This window comes from Rhinopithecus roxellana, chromosome 6 (assembly GCF_007565055.1).
Source record: "Rhinopithecus roxellana isolate Shanxi Qingling chromosome 6, ASM756505v1, whole genome shotgun sequence".
NCBI lineage: Eukaryota > Metazoa > Chordata > Mammalia > Primates > Cercopithecidae > Rhinopithecus > Rhinopithecus roxellana.
Genome location: NC_044554.1, coordinates 144,042,186 through 144,058,104, shown reverse-complemented (window position 1 = coordinate 144,058,104; position 15,919 = coordinate 144,042,186). Strand labels below are relative to the sequence as shown.

Here is a 15,919-nt window from a genome sequence, read left to right as displayed (position 1 = left end):
TAGATCTAAAAGAATACACATACACACACACACACACACAAAGCCAACAAGTCATCCATTCTTTCATTCAGAACATTCATTAGGCATTTTTCATGTGAGAGTTGCTGTGCTAGGCATTCAGAGACCACAGATTAAAACAAAATAGTCCCTGCCTGTGAGGATCTCACAGAGCAATAGGTAATAACAATATATTAATAAGTGGTCAATCAGCAAACACTTGTTGGGCATCAACTATAAGAAATGCACACAGTGCTATGGAAGAAAACAAAACAGTAAGCATAGAGTCTCACCTCAAGGAGCTTACAATTTCATTAATGACACACAACACACAGCAAGATGTAAAATGTTTTAAGTGGCCAATTAACATTTGCAACTGTGTATTTCAAACTGAGGTCAATGAGCTTGATGTGAAATATTTTTTTTTCCATTTTGGGATTTCATTTGGATGATCATCTAAATATATATATTGTATTCTAATCAGTTTCTGAATAAACATTTAAAAACTAAATACTGCCACCAAATTTTCATCAGGTTGTTTGCACTTGGTGTTTTCAATCATGCATATACTAAGTGGAGATCAAAGAATAGAAAGTTTGCTAAACAAATAAAGTCTGTTTAGAGAAAAGGTAAGGATGAAGTGAGTCTTTACAGAACACATGGTAGCACAGGCAGACAAAAGTACCTGTACTATAGTGGTTACAATCATCATGAATGTGAAGATAATGCATGCATCCTATCACTGTGTAGCTTCTACACAATCTGTTCTCCATTCCAGAAATCTTGGAATACAGCTTACACATTTGATTTTGAATTCGATGACTCCACAATACTAATCACATATTCAAGAGAACAAAAAGATGTTACAGAAGTCTCAGGTGATGTCTCATTACAACTGACTTTGAGGATTATTTGAGGAATTTTGATCATGTGTAAAGTCTGATTACCCTGAGCCATACACAAAGCCTCAAAGTTAATATTGTTTGTTTGGTTTTAATCTACTTATAAAAGGACAATTTCTGTATCTATATTGATATAAAACATAGAAATAGATTAAATAAGAACAGAATCTGAGACTGCATCTTTATACTCTTAAACTGGATACTGGCAATGTAATTTCAACAATACAGCATCATCTGTCACAGTTCATTGTTGTTTCTTTTAATTTCATCAATTCTGTTGTTTATATTCAACATTTGTTTGTTGGGTTTGGTTCTATAATTTAAGAAATCTATAAGCAAAAGCATTTGTATTTTATGTTCCTATATACTTAAGTAGAATGTTTAATAAAAAATAAACACATTCACACTGTACACACCTGTAGTCTTAGTCAAAACCAGCCCATTCTTCCTGTGGTATTTTATTTGGAGAAAGTGCCCATTAGGAAGCCAAACCTTCTCTGCCCTCCTTTCCATCTAAGTGGTGGGAGACTATGAATCTCTAGCGAGCCACAGGGTAATTGCAAAGAGACCATAAATACACATGTAAATCATCCTGTGTATTAAATATACTACTATAATTCAAAAATATAAGGATGCTGTTCCTTTAAAATGCAAATTCCTTTAAAAGACTTTCTTAATACAGTAGCCTTTTTATTATGGATTTTCTCAATTAATACTAGAATTTCATTTGTAAGCCTGCAAAAACACAGCCATAACCCTAAACTACTGTAGGAATTCAGAGAGGAATGAGATCTCCGTGTGCTGCAGTAATCAGAGGAAGCATCACAGAAGAGGTGGGACATACATTGGGCCCAGTGAAAAAGTAGGGCAGAGAAGCACAGCTTCCTAATCCCCAACAGAACCCCAGCAGTATGAAAGTCTGATTTTGGCTATGAGATGATCACTCATAGAAACCTGTGCTACATAGTTCTCTTTCTATTGCAAGATGCAGAAATTCAATTTATGGATAATTTATTGCTCACATAACATACCCTTGGAAAAATCAGCTATAGAACCAGACTTAAGAATGACTGGATGCAGGGAATGAAAAACTGAAAAGTTCTTATTTCTCTCTCTCTCTTTTCTCTCTCTCTCTTTTTTCTCTCTCTCTCTTTTTTCTCTCTCTCATCTTGACTTTTCTTTACACGTTGATTTATTCTCTCAGGTTGGCTACTCCTTTTTATCTAAAATCAAAGCCACCTGCTAGCTCCAAGTTTAGGATTTAAATCCTTAATGATTTACTGGATGAAAGGCAGGGAGTGGCAACAGTTAAAAATGTAAGGGCCTGGCATGGTGGCTCACATTTGTAATCCTAGTGCTTTGGGAGGCCTAAGCAGGAGGATAGCTTGAGGCCAGGAGTACAAGACCACTCTGGGCAATACAGCAAGACCCCTTCTACAAAAAAAAAAAAAAATGTTTAAAAATAAACAATAAATAAAAATTAGCCAGGTATCCTGGCATGAGCCTGTTGTCCTAGCTACTTGGGAGGCTGAGACAGAAGGATCACTTGAGCCTAGGACCTCAAGGTTATACTGAGCTATGATCACACCAGTCTTGGGAGCAGAGCAAAACCCTGCACCAATCAATCAGTCAGTGTAATAAAGATAGGCTGGGTCCAGGCTGTGAAAGAACTGGTGTCATGCTAAGAAGTTTGGGCTTTTAAAGTCAAATCTGGCCTAATCTTGCTCAGGAAATCTAAAACCTATATGAAGAAATTAAGTTTATTTAGAGATTTCCTGAGCTACAGTGTGCTCTAGAATAGATTAGTACTGTTGACCCCAGTCAAGGAGGCGCTGGCTCACAATTTCCCTCTTTGAGAACAGTAGTATTCTAGAAGGGTGCACACCTGAACCCAGATGGAGCAATAATAAAACTCCCTTTGCCTGGCCACAGTGGAGTAGTCCATAGGTATGCGCCTGATCTAACACAATCCAGTCACACCACTTCCTTGAGGTATTCAGTTTTAAATGTTTACATTTTGGTTCAGATACCCAGAGAAATCTTAACGGCTTCCTCATACTGTGCTGGGATGTAGAGTAAAACTCAGTAAAATTAACAGAAAATAGATAAGAATTCCTGGGTACAGTGGAGCAGCAAGGGGATCTGGGCCAATAATTCTGATCAATGGAACCAGATCCATTTAAAGAAGATATTTAAGTACATAAAACAGAAGAAAAAGTAGAATATCTATGAATAGATTTCAGAGGCACCACAGAGTAGAAAGAGGGACTGAGTAATAGAAGAACAAAGGAAGAATGTCTCAATAGACTTTTCAAGATCAAAACAGTGGCATCTACTGAAAAAGCTATAGAAAGAACCCTGTGGCCAAAGAGGCAATGAGAATTCATAATGTTACTTGATTTAATTTAATAGTAGAAATCTACATATAGGAAAGAAAGGAGACACAGTGCTTTTGATTTTAACCAAAATGATAAGTAGAAATAAAAATGCATAGCCTCTACTCCCCATTCTTACTTTTAGATCTAAGAGAGACCTATAATATGTACTTCCTGCTGAGAAAATAAAAGAAGGCATGGTACAGCGCACTCTCTCACTCCTCTCTTTAACCCTCATCTTGCAGTATCCAGTTCTCTCAAGGTGAATGATGGAACCCAACAGCAATTGTAGCACTGACATCCACTTCATTGTGAGTAACAGGCTTTCTCCCTGGAAACTTCACTTACTGCTTTTGAGTATGGGATGTGTACTACAAGACTTTAGGCTCTGGAATCAGACCTGGATTCAAAACCTAATGCCACCCCTAGCTGAACAACCCCTGGCAAAGTATTTAGCCTTTCAAAGTCTCCACACACCTGCCAGGGGAGAAGGGAGGCAGAACTAGGAAAATATAAACTAAACTGCCAGAGTTTGAGATACAAAATAGTTAAAATATGTCTGGCAAAGTGCTTAGAGCACAGGGTATGTTCAATAGTCCCCCAACCCCCTACATAGCACCCCATAGTCACTGGGCCATAAATATAGTACAATGGTCCTTTAGCTCTGCTCCTTTCTATAAAATGAGGGTAGACCACACTGCAGGCCTCCAAGTCACAGCACTGGTTCCCTGCAAGGATTAGTGGAATCAGTCTCTTGAAAGTCTTTCATGCATGGAATATATTTAGGGACTAATTAAGTCAATACCCAGACTAATATATGTGTAGTGATTCATCTTTCAAAGGTTTTCTACTCCTTTCTTATCACCACCACTCATAAATGAACCCTCATTACCATTATTCTCCTAAATCCTGGAAGAGTTTTCTCTTCCAAGGAGTCACATGACTTCAGCCACTTTCCAATTCAATCCCATCTCTAGAAGGTTATCATGCCTATCCTGGCCAAAAACTCAAACATTTCATTAAGCAATCATTTTTTTCTTCTTTCCCTCAGCAGTGGACACTCGTCATTCTTTTTGGCAAGGGACAATGGGACCCCATTATTATATGTGGAGAATCCTCTCTTTTATGATATGGAGCCCACATTCCACTGTAGAAGCTATATGCCAAGAGCGACAGCAGCAGTACCTCACAGGACAAATTCTGCAGAGGGATTTGGAGCCTTGTTTCTACTTGAGTCGCTTCAAAGTCAGGTCTGCGGATTATACCAGAGGTTCTTTAGAAAAAAAGAAAAAAATAGGGTCTTACTGTGCTGCCCAGGCTGGAGCATGGTGGCACGATCATGGCTCACTGCAGCCTCAAATTCCCAGACTCAGGTGATCCTCCCACCTCAGCCTTCCAACTAGCTGGGACTTCAGGCACACACCATCATGTCCAGGTAATTTTTTCTGTGTGTATGTGTGTGTGTGTGTGTGTGTGTGTGTGTTTTGTAGCGACAGGGTTGTGCCATGTTGCCCAGGCTGATCTTGAACTCCTGGAGTCAAACGATTCATCCGCCTTGGCCTGCCAAAGTGCTGGGATTACCGGCATGAGCCACTGTGCCCACCCTATACCAGAGATTCTATGAGCTAGTCAATGTGGTGGACACATCCTAAGCTGACCTCCAAAGAGTCATGCCCTTGTATAGTGTTATGCCACTCTCTCACTATTATATTATAGTATATAAGACTCTTTCTTATCAGACTGGAGCAAGAGAGATTTCCTTGCCAGCTTTAAAAAAAGTAAGCTGCCATGTTGTAACAGTGCCTATGACAGGGCCACATGGCAAAGAATAACAGCAGCCTCTAAGAGTTAAGGGTAGCCTCTGGCTGACAGCCAGCAAGAAAATGGAGGCCTCAGTCCTACAGCCATGATGAGATAAATTCTGCCAAAGAAGCTTGAAAGTGGATCTTTTCCCATTGATCTTCTGTTGAGATTGCAGCCCTAGCCAACACCGGAGATCTCTGGCCAGAGGACCTAGTTAAGCTATGAGTGGACTTCTGAGCAATGAAACTGATATGATAAAGGGGTGTTGTGTTAAGCAGCTAAATTTGTGGAAATGTGTTACACCGCAAGAGAAAACAAGGTCAAAATCCTCTAATAAATTTATTTGATGCTTATATTAACTAAAGTTAGTTTCCATGACTTGCTACTGAATACCTTGAGTGACACACAGACTATCCAAATCTTACCCTTCTTTCAGTGGCCACTTCAAATTCCACTCATCACTGTTGTACTAGAACTAAACCAGTCCACACCCATCTCCTTCTTATCACAGCTTCTGTAGAGATGTGAAGAAAATACCATTTCCAGCAACCTCAGCGCTCCTCAGCTCACCAGCAACACGTTATACTCTCTCTGGTGCAGCAAACAATAGATAGTAGTTTTCCTCTCTTTGAAGCTCTAAACAAAATTCATCGTAGTAAACAGGAAACCACATCTGAACTTTTTTTCAGTAGTTGATACTTAATGATTTGGATGAGCTCCTATAAACCATACATTTAGGGAAAGGAAGAGGAAAAATAAATATATTAGCTTAATAGAGAGCTCTTGGTACTGTCTGCTTATTCAAAAATACTTGCATGAGATTACATATTACCATTTTCTACAGAATTACAATGCTTCCTTCTGCAAGCTAGATAATATATTCCACTGTTAATTGTAGTAATACAATTTCAGAAGTCTATCACTTTGGCTGTTACAAATCATGTGGGCAATTGTCCTAAAAAAAATTCTAGTGGAGTTTGAAGGAGAGGAGATTTGATGAGATGTAGAAAAAGAACAAGTTTCTGTCCATTTTCTTTTTTAAAAAAGTCTGATTTATTCAGATATGAGGCCTACATGGACAGAAATGACCAAATAATTCCATAAACCTTCTGTTCACTTTGATATCTGTAAGTTCGGCCAAAGAAGCAGAGCTGATGAGAGAAATGGACATCCTGACACCCAGAATATGATCTCTGACCATTACTGGCTGCCTCTGGAGTGGACACTCCATTACTGTCCCCATCAATACTCCCTCTTCCCAAAAATCAGGTTCTGACTTTTCTTGCTAGTGAGGCTAATGATCCTCAAGCTTGACAACTGTGCTGATAAACTTCAAGGGCTGCTTTGATCAGTAGGGTGGCAGTAGGTAGTTGATAGGGTGAGGCCAGCAGGGGCAGAGAAATATGTGGACTATGGATTGACTGCAAGAACAAATATTCTACAGAGGTGTGTGTGATTGTTTATTTCAGCAGTAGCTATTAAGAGTCATGGTTCTCTCCCATCAACAGGCCAACAGTATGATCCATCCCCTTATGACTATATTGACTGATTTAAAATCTGATCTGCACATATATAAAGATGACCACTTTAAAAATCTGGAAATTTATGAAGTTATCATAAGATACAGGAGCAGCTTGCTTTCATCATTAAAATACAGGAAATATAGACGTTACACTTAGCTTCACACTGATTCACTATTGTGTAATGTTGGGTGTATCAGTGTACCTGCTGCCTCCTTCCTAAAATGAGAACAATATGTCATCCTACCTATCTCTCAAATGTTTTGAGGAATCACCAAAAAGTGTAAGAATTATAATAACAAACTGGGAAACAATTGTATATATTTGCAGATGCATGCAATAAAAATTAAGTATGATAACTATTGAAAGCAAAAGGCTTCAAGCAATAAAAGCCCCCACCAACTTAAACACTAATATAAATTATATTTTAAAACAAAAAAAACCAATGAAGCAAAAATAAAAAGCCACATTTGGATGTAATAACAAAAAATGTCCATAACTACAATATTTCACTAATGAGAAGGTACAGATGCTACATACAGAAGGATTTTATGATGTCCATATGTTTCTCAAATGACTCTCCTTGTTAGCTATTTCTCCACATCTCTATTTAAGAATAACCTGCACCTTCCCCACTGAGCGTGTACAAATTGTAATGTAATATGTTGCAATATTTAAACAAATTCAAAAAAGAAGTAATTCTAATAAAAAGAAAGGAAAGCTACATAAACCTAGATGTAGATATTAATAAAAATCTGAATTCTGGTGTCATTCAAATTAGTTAATTAAACAGGTTTTTTTTTTTTTTTTTTTGAGACGGAGTCTCGCTCTGTCGCCCAGGCTGGAGTGCAGTGGCCGGATCTCAGCTCACTGCAAGCTCCGCCTCCCGGGTTTACCGCCATTCTCCTGCCTCAGCCTCCGAGTAGCTGGGACTACAGGCGCCCACCACCTCGCCCGGCTAGTTTTTTGTATTTTTTAGTAGAGACGGGGTTTCACAGTGTTAGCCAGGATGGTCTCGATCTCCTGACCTCGTGATCCGCCCGCCTCGGCCTCCCAAAGTGCTGGGATTACAGGCTTGAGCCACCGCGCCCCGCCTTAAATAGGTTTTTATCTGGTCAGCTGGCCTTAACATTCAAAACTCCTAAACCTCAAATAGAGTTCATCCATATCTTAAATATATAATTATTTATATATAGTGGCAATAACTTCATAAAATTCTTTCTACTATAATAACGGTTATAGTTAATTTGGTCACCAATCACAAAAATCTATAACCATGTATAAAATTATCTTTTAATTGCAAAAGAGCCATCATTATTTTTACAGAAGATGGCAGTTTAGTGTGCTAAACACTCTCTAGTCAGAGTGCCGGTCTGACTCTCCAATAAAGACCAGCCCAACAGGCTGAACTGCAGAAGGAAAGAAACAGGAAGACCAAGGTTAAAAAAAAAAAAAAAAAATCTGTCTCCTACCCATAAACTGGTATTTAATTTAAAACTCTTAACTTCCTTTTGCACAACCTTATGTGCATCTAATCATGTCCACTCTGTAGTAAAGATAATCAATTCACGAGCAGAGCTAAGAAAGCATCTCTCTCCGTCTGGCTGGCAGTTTATCAAAGGTCAGACAGGATTCCCACCTTACATGCCTCTGTTTAATAGCTAAAACATATATGAAAACACTAGCTTTTTCCCACACAGAAAATGGCATATTCTAAGAAAACGCTGCTCTTCTTCAAATGTGCCCCATTCAAACGAAATGGATGAGAATAAATTACAAGCAAGTTTTACAACTGACTAAATTATGTTGTTTCGGAAATACAATATTCTTATTAGCCATTTTAAATATAAATGGTTTCCAGAAGGAACATCAGTAATTTGATGTTTGAGGAATTAAATTGGTCCAAACTGGAACAGTGGTTTAAAAGGATAAGGAGGACTAATTATCTGTGGTAAAAGGCAAATACATTAAACAACAAATTTTCAATCACGATAATTTCCATAATAAATATCAAAAGTACCAAAGAGAAGTTCAAAAGATATCCTTTAAACATGATTTCTAATTTATTAAATGCAACTTATTCTGTGCTGTTGTTAATTACAGGATTAGAAAGATTTCTGGAGCATCAGAAAATAACATCCAGGCTTTTTCAAATGTCAAAAGGTTTTCTTTTGGAAGATTTTTAATTTTTTTTCCTTTAATATGGGTTCTCTATGTATGTACTCCCTTTTTCCAGATTTCAATAGTGCCTGCAAGATTTGAAAACATGACAGCGCTCTGAATACTTGTAATTGCTAAATCTTACTCCTTATGAGAAATCTCAGCACAGCAAGAGTATTTAGTTGTATATGCATTGTTATACCATTTGGGGAGAAAAGAATTAACTCTTTGCTTTCTTTTCGGGTAGAAGTTAAACTTTTTAAGCCTTCTTACCCCTTTCCCATATTTTACACACACATACACTCCCCATATACATGTAATAATGAATATATGTAGATATCTCATTTCTTACATGATTTCAAAATGCTACAGTTATTTAAAGCTGAAAGTTCCTTTTAGGAGGTTACACACACCTCCCTGGAAGAAAAAAACAATTGACAGATCTTCCTGAAATTGGAGCATAGGAGACTCACTAGAGAATTCTCCAAGTCCACATCACAGGAACTACATCCTCAGCTCTCCATCGCAGGCCACCTCTCCTGACAACCGCGCCTCGGATCTGGAGAGAGCTCAGTCCCGCTCTGTCACATCACAGACACACAGGCCTGACACCAGCACCTCTCACTGCGGACAAGTGGGTGACGGCTTCAAAGCCAAACAAACGCAGCTTGCTAGGCGCTCAGGGAACGCCCCCGTCCTCTGCTCCTTTTAGTCCCCGCTGTGACACCCTCATATGGCATCTAATTAGCCAGTTAACCTTAATAAGCTTACGATTCATCACTCTCCTTCCACTAGCCAAGGAACTGCTTTATCTCCCATCCTCCAGCCTCCTGAACTTTTCTTAAAACCCAGGATTCTGATGTATTGACTTAAAACTGAAGTCCCTCAGGAAACATCAAAGGTACCCCCCAATAAGCGTTGCTCCCCTCAAGCAACACGTTGCCAGTACAAACTTTTCATTCATAGCTCGGCTCCAACATAAACTGGGTGTGTTTGGGGGCGGGAGAGAATCACGCCACCGGCCGCTCGCCTCGGTTTGCCAAATGTCAGGGTCTGTACACAAAGATAACCTAGCACCCAACTTCTGACAAAGGTTCCGTTAAACCCACCGGTCTCCGGGCTGCGAGATGCGAGGCAAGTGGCATCAGAGTCCGGACTGAGATGCTGTTAACCTGCGGAACCCGAGCAGGGAATACCGCGACGCATCCTGAGGACCGGTGGCCCCCAATTCCCAGGGCTTTCCTCGAGCACCAGCCGGGGACTCGGCCGTGGTGCCACTCACCTCCGCCCGCTCCTGCTGAGGCTGTCGCGCCCTCCTTCGCTCCGTGCCGGCGACCTCCTAACTTCTCCCCCTTCTCCAAACAGCCATCTTTCGAGGAGGAGAAGAGAATGGTGAGGCAGAAGCAAAAGGGGAATGAAAGTTGACTCGGGGACCTCCGCTGCTCCTCCAGCCGAGATTTACCGGCCGCGGCGGGCACTAGAGGAGGAGACCGCGGAGAGAGCGGCGGGCGCGGCGGCCGGCTTGGTGCGCGCTGCGCGATGTGCGGGACGCGCCGCCGCCGCCGCCGCCGCGCGGGGGGAGCTCGGGAAGGCGGCAGCGGGCGGCTGCGAGCTGCGAGCTGAGCGGGTGGCGGCGCGCGGAGGATTTGCTAAAAATAGCACTTCTTGGGGAGGGAAGTGGGGGACGGAGGTGGGAGGAGAGGCTCGGCCGGGAGCCCCAGCGCCGCGGAGGTTGGGCGGGGCTGGGTGGGGAAAGAAGGAAGGACCCGCGGCGAGAGCGCGGGCCCAGGCGCTGGAGACCCGCAGGGCGGGCCGGGAGGCTCGGGCCAGAGGGGATTACAGGCGCGGGAACACCTGGGCGCGCGGCCGACGCGCGGGAGGCAGGAGGGCAGCAAGGGCAGCGCAGGGTGGAGCGGAAGAGAGCTCTGGGCTGCACCAGCGTTTTTTTTAAACCCCGCAGGGGAAGGACCAGGGAGCGTAAGGCGACTTGGGGTTTCTGAAGCGAGACATGCCTACGCGAGGAGCGGGGTGTTGGTCAGGCGGCGGCCGTGACAGAGAACGGTGCTGGGGAGAAGCCCGGCCGCTGCCTCGCCCTCTCGCGCCCTCCGTGACTCAGGGAGCCCCGGCCGCTCAGGTGCGCGCCACGCAGGTCCATCCCGCCCCAGCTGAGCGACTTCTTTTTAAGAAGAGGCGGTAGCATTGTGGGGCGGTACCTGGAACATCCCCACAGATGCCTAGAGCTTAAAGAATCATTCAAGGGAATTTTAAGAAAAAAAAATGCTACATTTGGGGTTTTTCAAATGGGAAACGTGAGGGAATATGGTGACTGCTGTTGGAAACATGACTTAGGTTTGCCGTGTTTTAAGGCTGAACAGAGAGGACCATTCGCTCTGAAACCAACCCTGAAAGAAGGCAAGCAGAGTTAGAAGGGCCAAGAATTAACGAGGTGATCTTCAGTGGTTAGTATTCTTACCTTGGGGATTTTTTTTTCTGCTATAACTGAAGTCTATACTAGTATCACTAGTAGTTGTGGATTCCTTTATGAAGCGTACAACACTAAAATATTTTTTAAGTGTAATCCTAAACATACTTGGCTAAAGCTAACAGTTGATCACTCAAAGAGGCTAATATTTATGGTGTATGTAATTTGACCGTCAAACGAATTAAAGCTGGTGTCTCTGCTTTTATATTTATGGTTTTCCTCTACGTCAGCTAAAACATAGCTAGCTCATAGATGAATTACATGGATGGAAAGAGCAAGAAAGACCTAACCCAGTGCCCTCCTTTTCAGAGGAGAGAACTGGGATCCATGGAAGTAGTGTGATTTGCCCAAGGTCTCACAGTGGCAGAGTTCAGATTAAAATTTAGGATTAGAGCCTAGGTCCAGTAGCTCAAGCCTATAACCCCAGTACTTTGGGAAGCCGAGGCTGGAGGATTGCTCGAGCTCAGGAGTTCGAAACCACCCTGGGCAACAAAGTGAAGCCCCCATTTCAAACAAACAAACAAAAACCTCAGGAATAAAGCCAGACTACCAATTTTATAATAGCAAGATAACTCGAGAAAAGGAGTGGTATGGTGTCTGTACTTTTAAAATAGTTAAGCCTTCTTAGGAGGATAAAAGTGTATGACAGCTAGATTTATCCCTCCCTTTGCCCTGATCAAGAATTCACACTGCAGGAGTGGTCGGCTAGCTTTAAATAGAAATTTAAAAATAAAAAATAATAAAGGTCGTACTCCAAAGGCTGTTGGTGCTAGAGCTTCTGCTTAACTTTCTGTCCACACTGAGGATTCTGTTCATTAGCATGATGAATCTTAGTAATGGGTTCTCATTTCATGGATGAAATTGATGGTATTGACTCAAGTAGAGATATTTCTGATTTGTATATATGCCAGATATAACTATCTCATGACTTTCACCCTTTACCTTTCAAAATGAAGTTAAGAAATGGTGAAGTGTCCAGCCTTTAAGTTTTTGGAGTTTTTTGGGGGTTTTTTGGTTTTTGGTTTTTGTGGGGATTTTTTGTTTTGTTTTGTTTTGTATTTTGAGACAGGGTCTTGCTCTGTCACCCAAGCTGGAGTGCAGCTGCACCATCAGGGCTCACTCCAGCCTTGACCTGGGCTCAAGTGATCCTCTAGCCTCCCAAGTAGTATCTGGGACTAACTTTTTTAGAGGTGAGGCCTTACTCATCTGGCTCACCTGGCTGAGGTAATGTTGATCAGGTTTTTCCACTGTAAATTTATTCTTTTTTTCCCCTTTACATACTATATTCTCTGAGAGGAAGTCATTATGTGCAGCCAACACTTAAGGAGTAGAGATACGGCCTCTTCTTCTAGGGCAGAGTATAGTGCCTAGGCTGATTTTTTTTTTTTTTTTTCAATGATTCTGTTTGCCTACCATTGACTCTAAGGGAAAAATTCTCTCTCTCTTGTCTCTCAAGAAACCTTTCATGTAAAGTATGGTTGAAGCACATAAAAGGAAATGTCCCTGGGATTTCACTGGGCATCTAAAACAGATTTTGTGTAATAAAGATGTATATGGCAAAATTTGAATTGAAACTTACTTTCACCTTTTAGGGTGGTGATACCATGCATAGTTAACCTTCACTTAAGTCTAATTATTTAAGTATCCCATGTCCAGGTCATTTCACAAATGGGAGCAGTCCTCCTCATCATTCTGCTAGATATTTGAATGCTGACTTTGAGTAAGATACATGCTGGGTGCTACTAGAGACTCAAATATTTTAAATTATGACTTGAAAAGATAATTTATCTTAAAAGTTTTGGTTGGGTTGGCATGTTCTCTGTTCAAACCTATATTATTGCATATATGACATTACAATTTTTTCCTGGTTTTAGTCTCTTGTCAGCTGAGCTCTAAGAGGACAAAGATTACTTATTCACTTTTTTGTAGTTTTTTTATAGACTATTTTTCAAAACAGTTTTAGATTTACAGAGAAATTCAGAAGATGGTACAGTGAGCCTTGAACAACACAGGGATTAGGAGAGCAGACCCTCTGCAAAGTTGAAATTGCACATGTAACTTTTGACTCTTTAAAAACTAATAGCCTACTGCTGACCAGAAGCCTTCTCAAAACATTAACAATTAAACACATTTTGTATGCTATATGTATTATATACTGTAATCAATAAAGTAGAGAAAAAATTTTATTATGAAAATCGTAAGGAAAATATATTTATTATTCATTAAGTGGAAGTGAATCATCATAAGTGTCTTCATGCTCTTCATCTTCATGCTGAATAGGCTGAGGAGGAAGAGGAAAAGGAAAGATTCATCTTGTGTCTCAAGGGTGGTTGAGGTGAAAGAAAATGTCCATATAAGTGTATCCATGTAGTTCAAACCTGTGTTATTCAATGGTCAACTGTATAGAGAACAATATACATACATACACACACGCACACACACAATTTCTCCTGCTATTATCATCTTTCTTTAGTATGATACATTTTCTACAATTACTGAACTGGTATTGGTACATTATTAACTGAGGTCCATAGTTTATCAGATTTTTTTTTTAGCTTTTACTAATGTGCTTTTTGTGTTTAAGGATCCCATCTAGGAGACCACAATATATTTAGTGATCATGTCTTTTTAGGCTTCTGGCTGTGGCACCTCCTCAGACTTTCCTTGTTTTTTATGACCTTGACGGTTTTGAGGAATTCCAATCAGATATATTGTAGGATACCCCTCTGTAGTAATTTGTGTAATGTTTTTCTCATGGTAAAAATTAGGTTATGGATTTTGGAAAGGAAGATTATAAGGTTCTGTTTTCATTACATTATATCAAGGGTACATACTAGGCAACATGATTTGTCACTGTTGATGATGATCTTAATCGCCTGGCTGAGGTAATGTTTGTTAGGTTTCTCCACTGTAAATTTACTCTCTTTTTCCCCTTTACATACTATATTCTCTGAGAGGAAGTCACTATGTGCAGCCCACACTTAAGGAGTAGAGATATGGCCTCTTCTTTTAGGGCAGAGTATCTACATAATTTATTTGGAATTCTTAGTCATTCACTTTTTATTTCCAAAGATCAGCACAGAGCCCTCAGCATAGTAGGTTCTTAATACATGTGAAGTGCAAGAATAGGATTAAACAGAATTTTTCCCCTTAAGAAAGTTTATAGGATCTGGATGTCAGCAAAATGGTGAATAAGACTTTCCAATGCTTGTACTCCTGCAGAAACATCGATCTAAACAACTATACATGCACAAAAATACACTCCCCAGGCCACCTGCTGTGGCCCTATATGCCAGTGAACCCACAGTTTGGGCCTGCTTCAACAGACCTTGGGTCTAGGCCTATCCTGATAGATCCCAAGCTCCAGGCTAGCTTTCATGGCTTCAAGTACCAAGCCAACACCCATGATCCTTGGTTCCAGGCTATAACCCAGAGATGCAGGATCCAGTAGACCCAGAGTCCAAACACCCCAGTAGACCCCAATGTCAAGCCAGACCTCATGGACTGAGACTACAGAACTAACCATGCCAACCCAGGCTCCAGACTGGCCATGGTAGACCCAGGACCAGACTGGCCATGGTAGACCCAGGACCTAGGCCTGCCCCTGCAGACTCGCCTCCAGGGCAACCCCAGTGCAGGCCAGTTTCCAGCCCCATCTTAGTGCCTGCCCATCCCCTGTAGAATGAAGCTTAAAGCACATAGCAGAACTAAGTCAGCCCCTATAGACCCAGGATTTGGGCAGGATCCCATGGACACAGGCTGTAGGCACACCCTCATGAATGCAGGCTCCAGGCCCACCCCCATGGACTCAATCAACATGTCCACCCCAGTGGATGCAGACCCCAGGTACAACCACATAGACCTGGGCACCAGGGCAGGCTCCCTGGGAAATCCAGCAGTAACTCTACCTGTGAACCACACCAGATAGCATGCCCAGAATCTCTAGACAGACTGACTGGTAAAAGGTTTTCCAGATAAAGTGTGTCTGCAAAGACTGTAATAAGTCCCTGTTTATTCAAATTAACAGACACCAACACATACCAATAAGGTTCAAGAAAAATCAGGGAAACATGACACCACCAAACAAGGAAAATAAAGTGCTAACTAATCCTAAAAAAAATGAGATCTATGAAATGATTTACAAAGAATTCAAAATAACTGTTTTAAGGAAACTTAGTAAACTTGAGGGAAATATGGAGAAATAATTCAATGAAATCAAGAAAACAATAAATGATGAAATGAGAAATTTAATAGAGATTAAAATTATCTTTAAAAATCAAATCCTAGAGCTGAAAAATTTAGTGAATGGTATAAAAAATACAATAGCATCAATAGTAAAATTGATGAAGAAAAAGAATCTGTGAACTGGAAGACAGGTTATTTGAAAATATATAAGAGGAGAATATGTAAATAAGAGGAGAAAACAGAAAAAAAAGGAATAAAGAAAGCTTACATAATTTATGGGAAAGCATCAAAAGAGAAAATATTTGAATTATACCATTTCAAGAGGGAGAGAAAAGAGATAAAGGGCCAGAAAAATTACTATTATTTTTTTCTTTTGAGAGGAAATCTCACTCTGTCATCCAGGCTGGAGTGCAGTGGTGCAATCTCGGCTCACTGCAACCTCTGCCTCCTGGTCCTCTGCTCCCCAGTCCTGCTGAACTGTGAATCAATTAAACC

The 15,919-nt window shown here is 40.9% G+C and overlaps 1 protein-coding gene across 4 annotated transcripts in view; it reads right to left on the bottom strand.

Annotated features, from left to right (window-relative positions):
* The window catches only part of HDAC9 (histone deacetylase 9), a 907,594-nt gene extending 897,186 nt beyond the window's left edge, over positions 1-10,408 (bottom strand). For 3 of the 4 annotated variants that reach the window (XM_030932445.1, XM_030932446.1, XM_030932435.1), the window contains exon 1: positions 10,040-10,408. The gene's annotated coding sequence lies outside the window, so the exon portion shown is untranslated. The remainder of the gene's footprint in view (positions 1-10,039) is intronic. The other variant, XM_030932454.1, reaches the window with a different exon arrangement.
* Between the last annotated feature and the right edge of the window lie 5,511 nt (positions 10,409-15,919).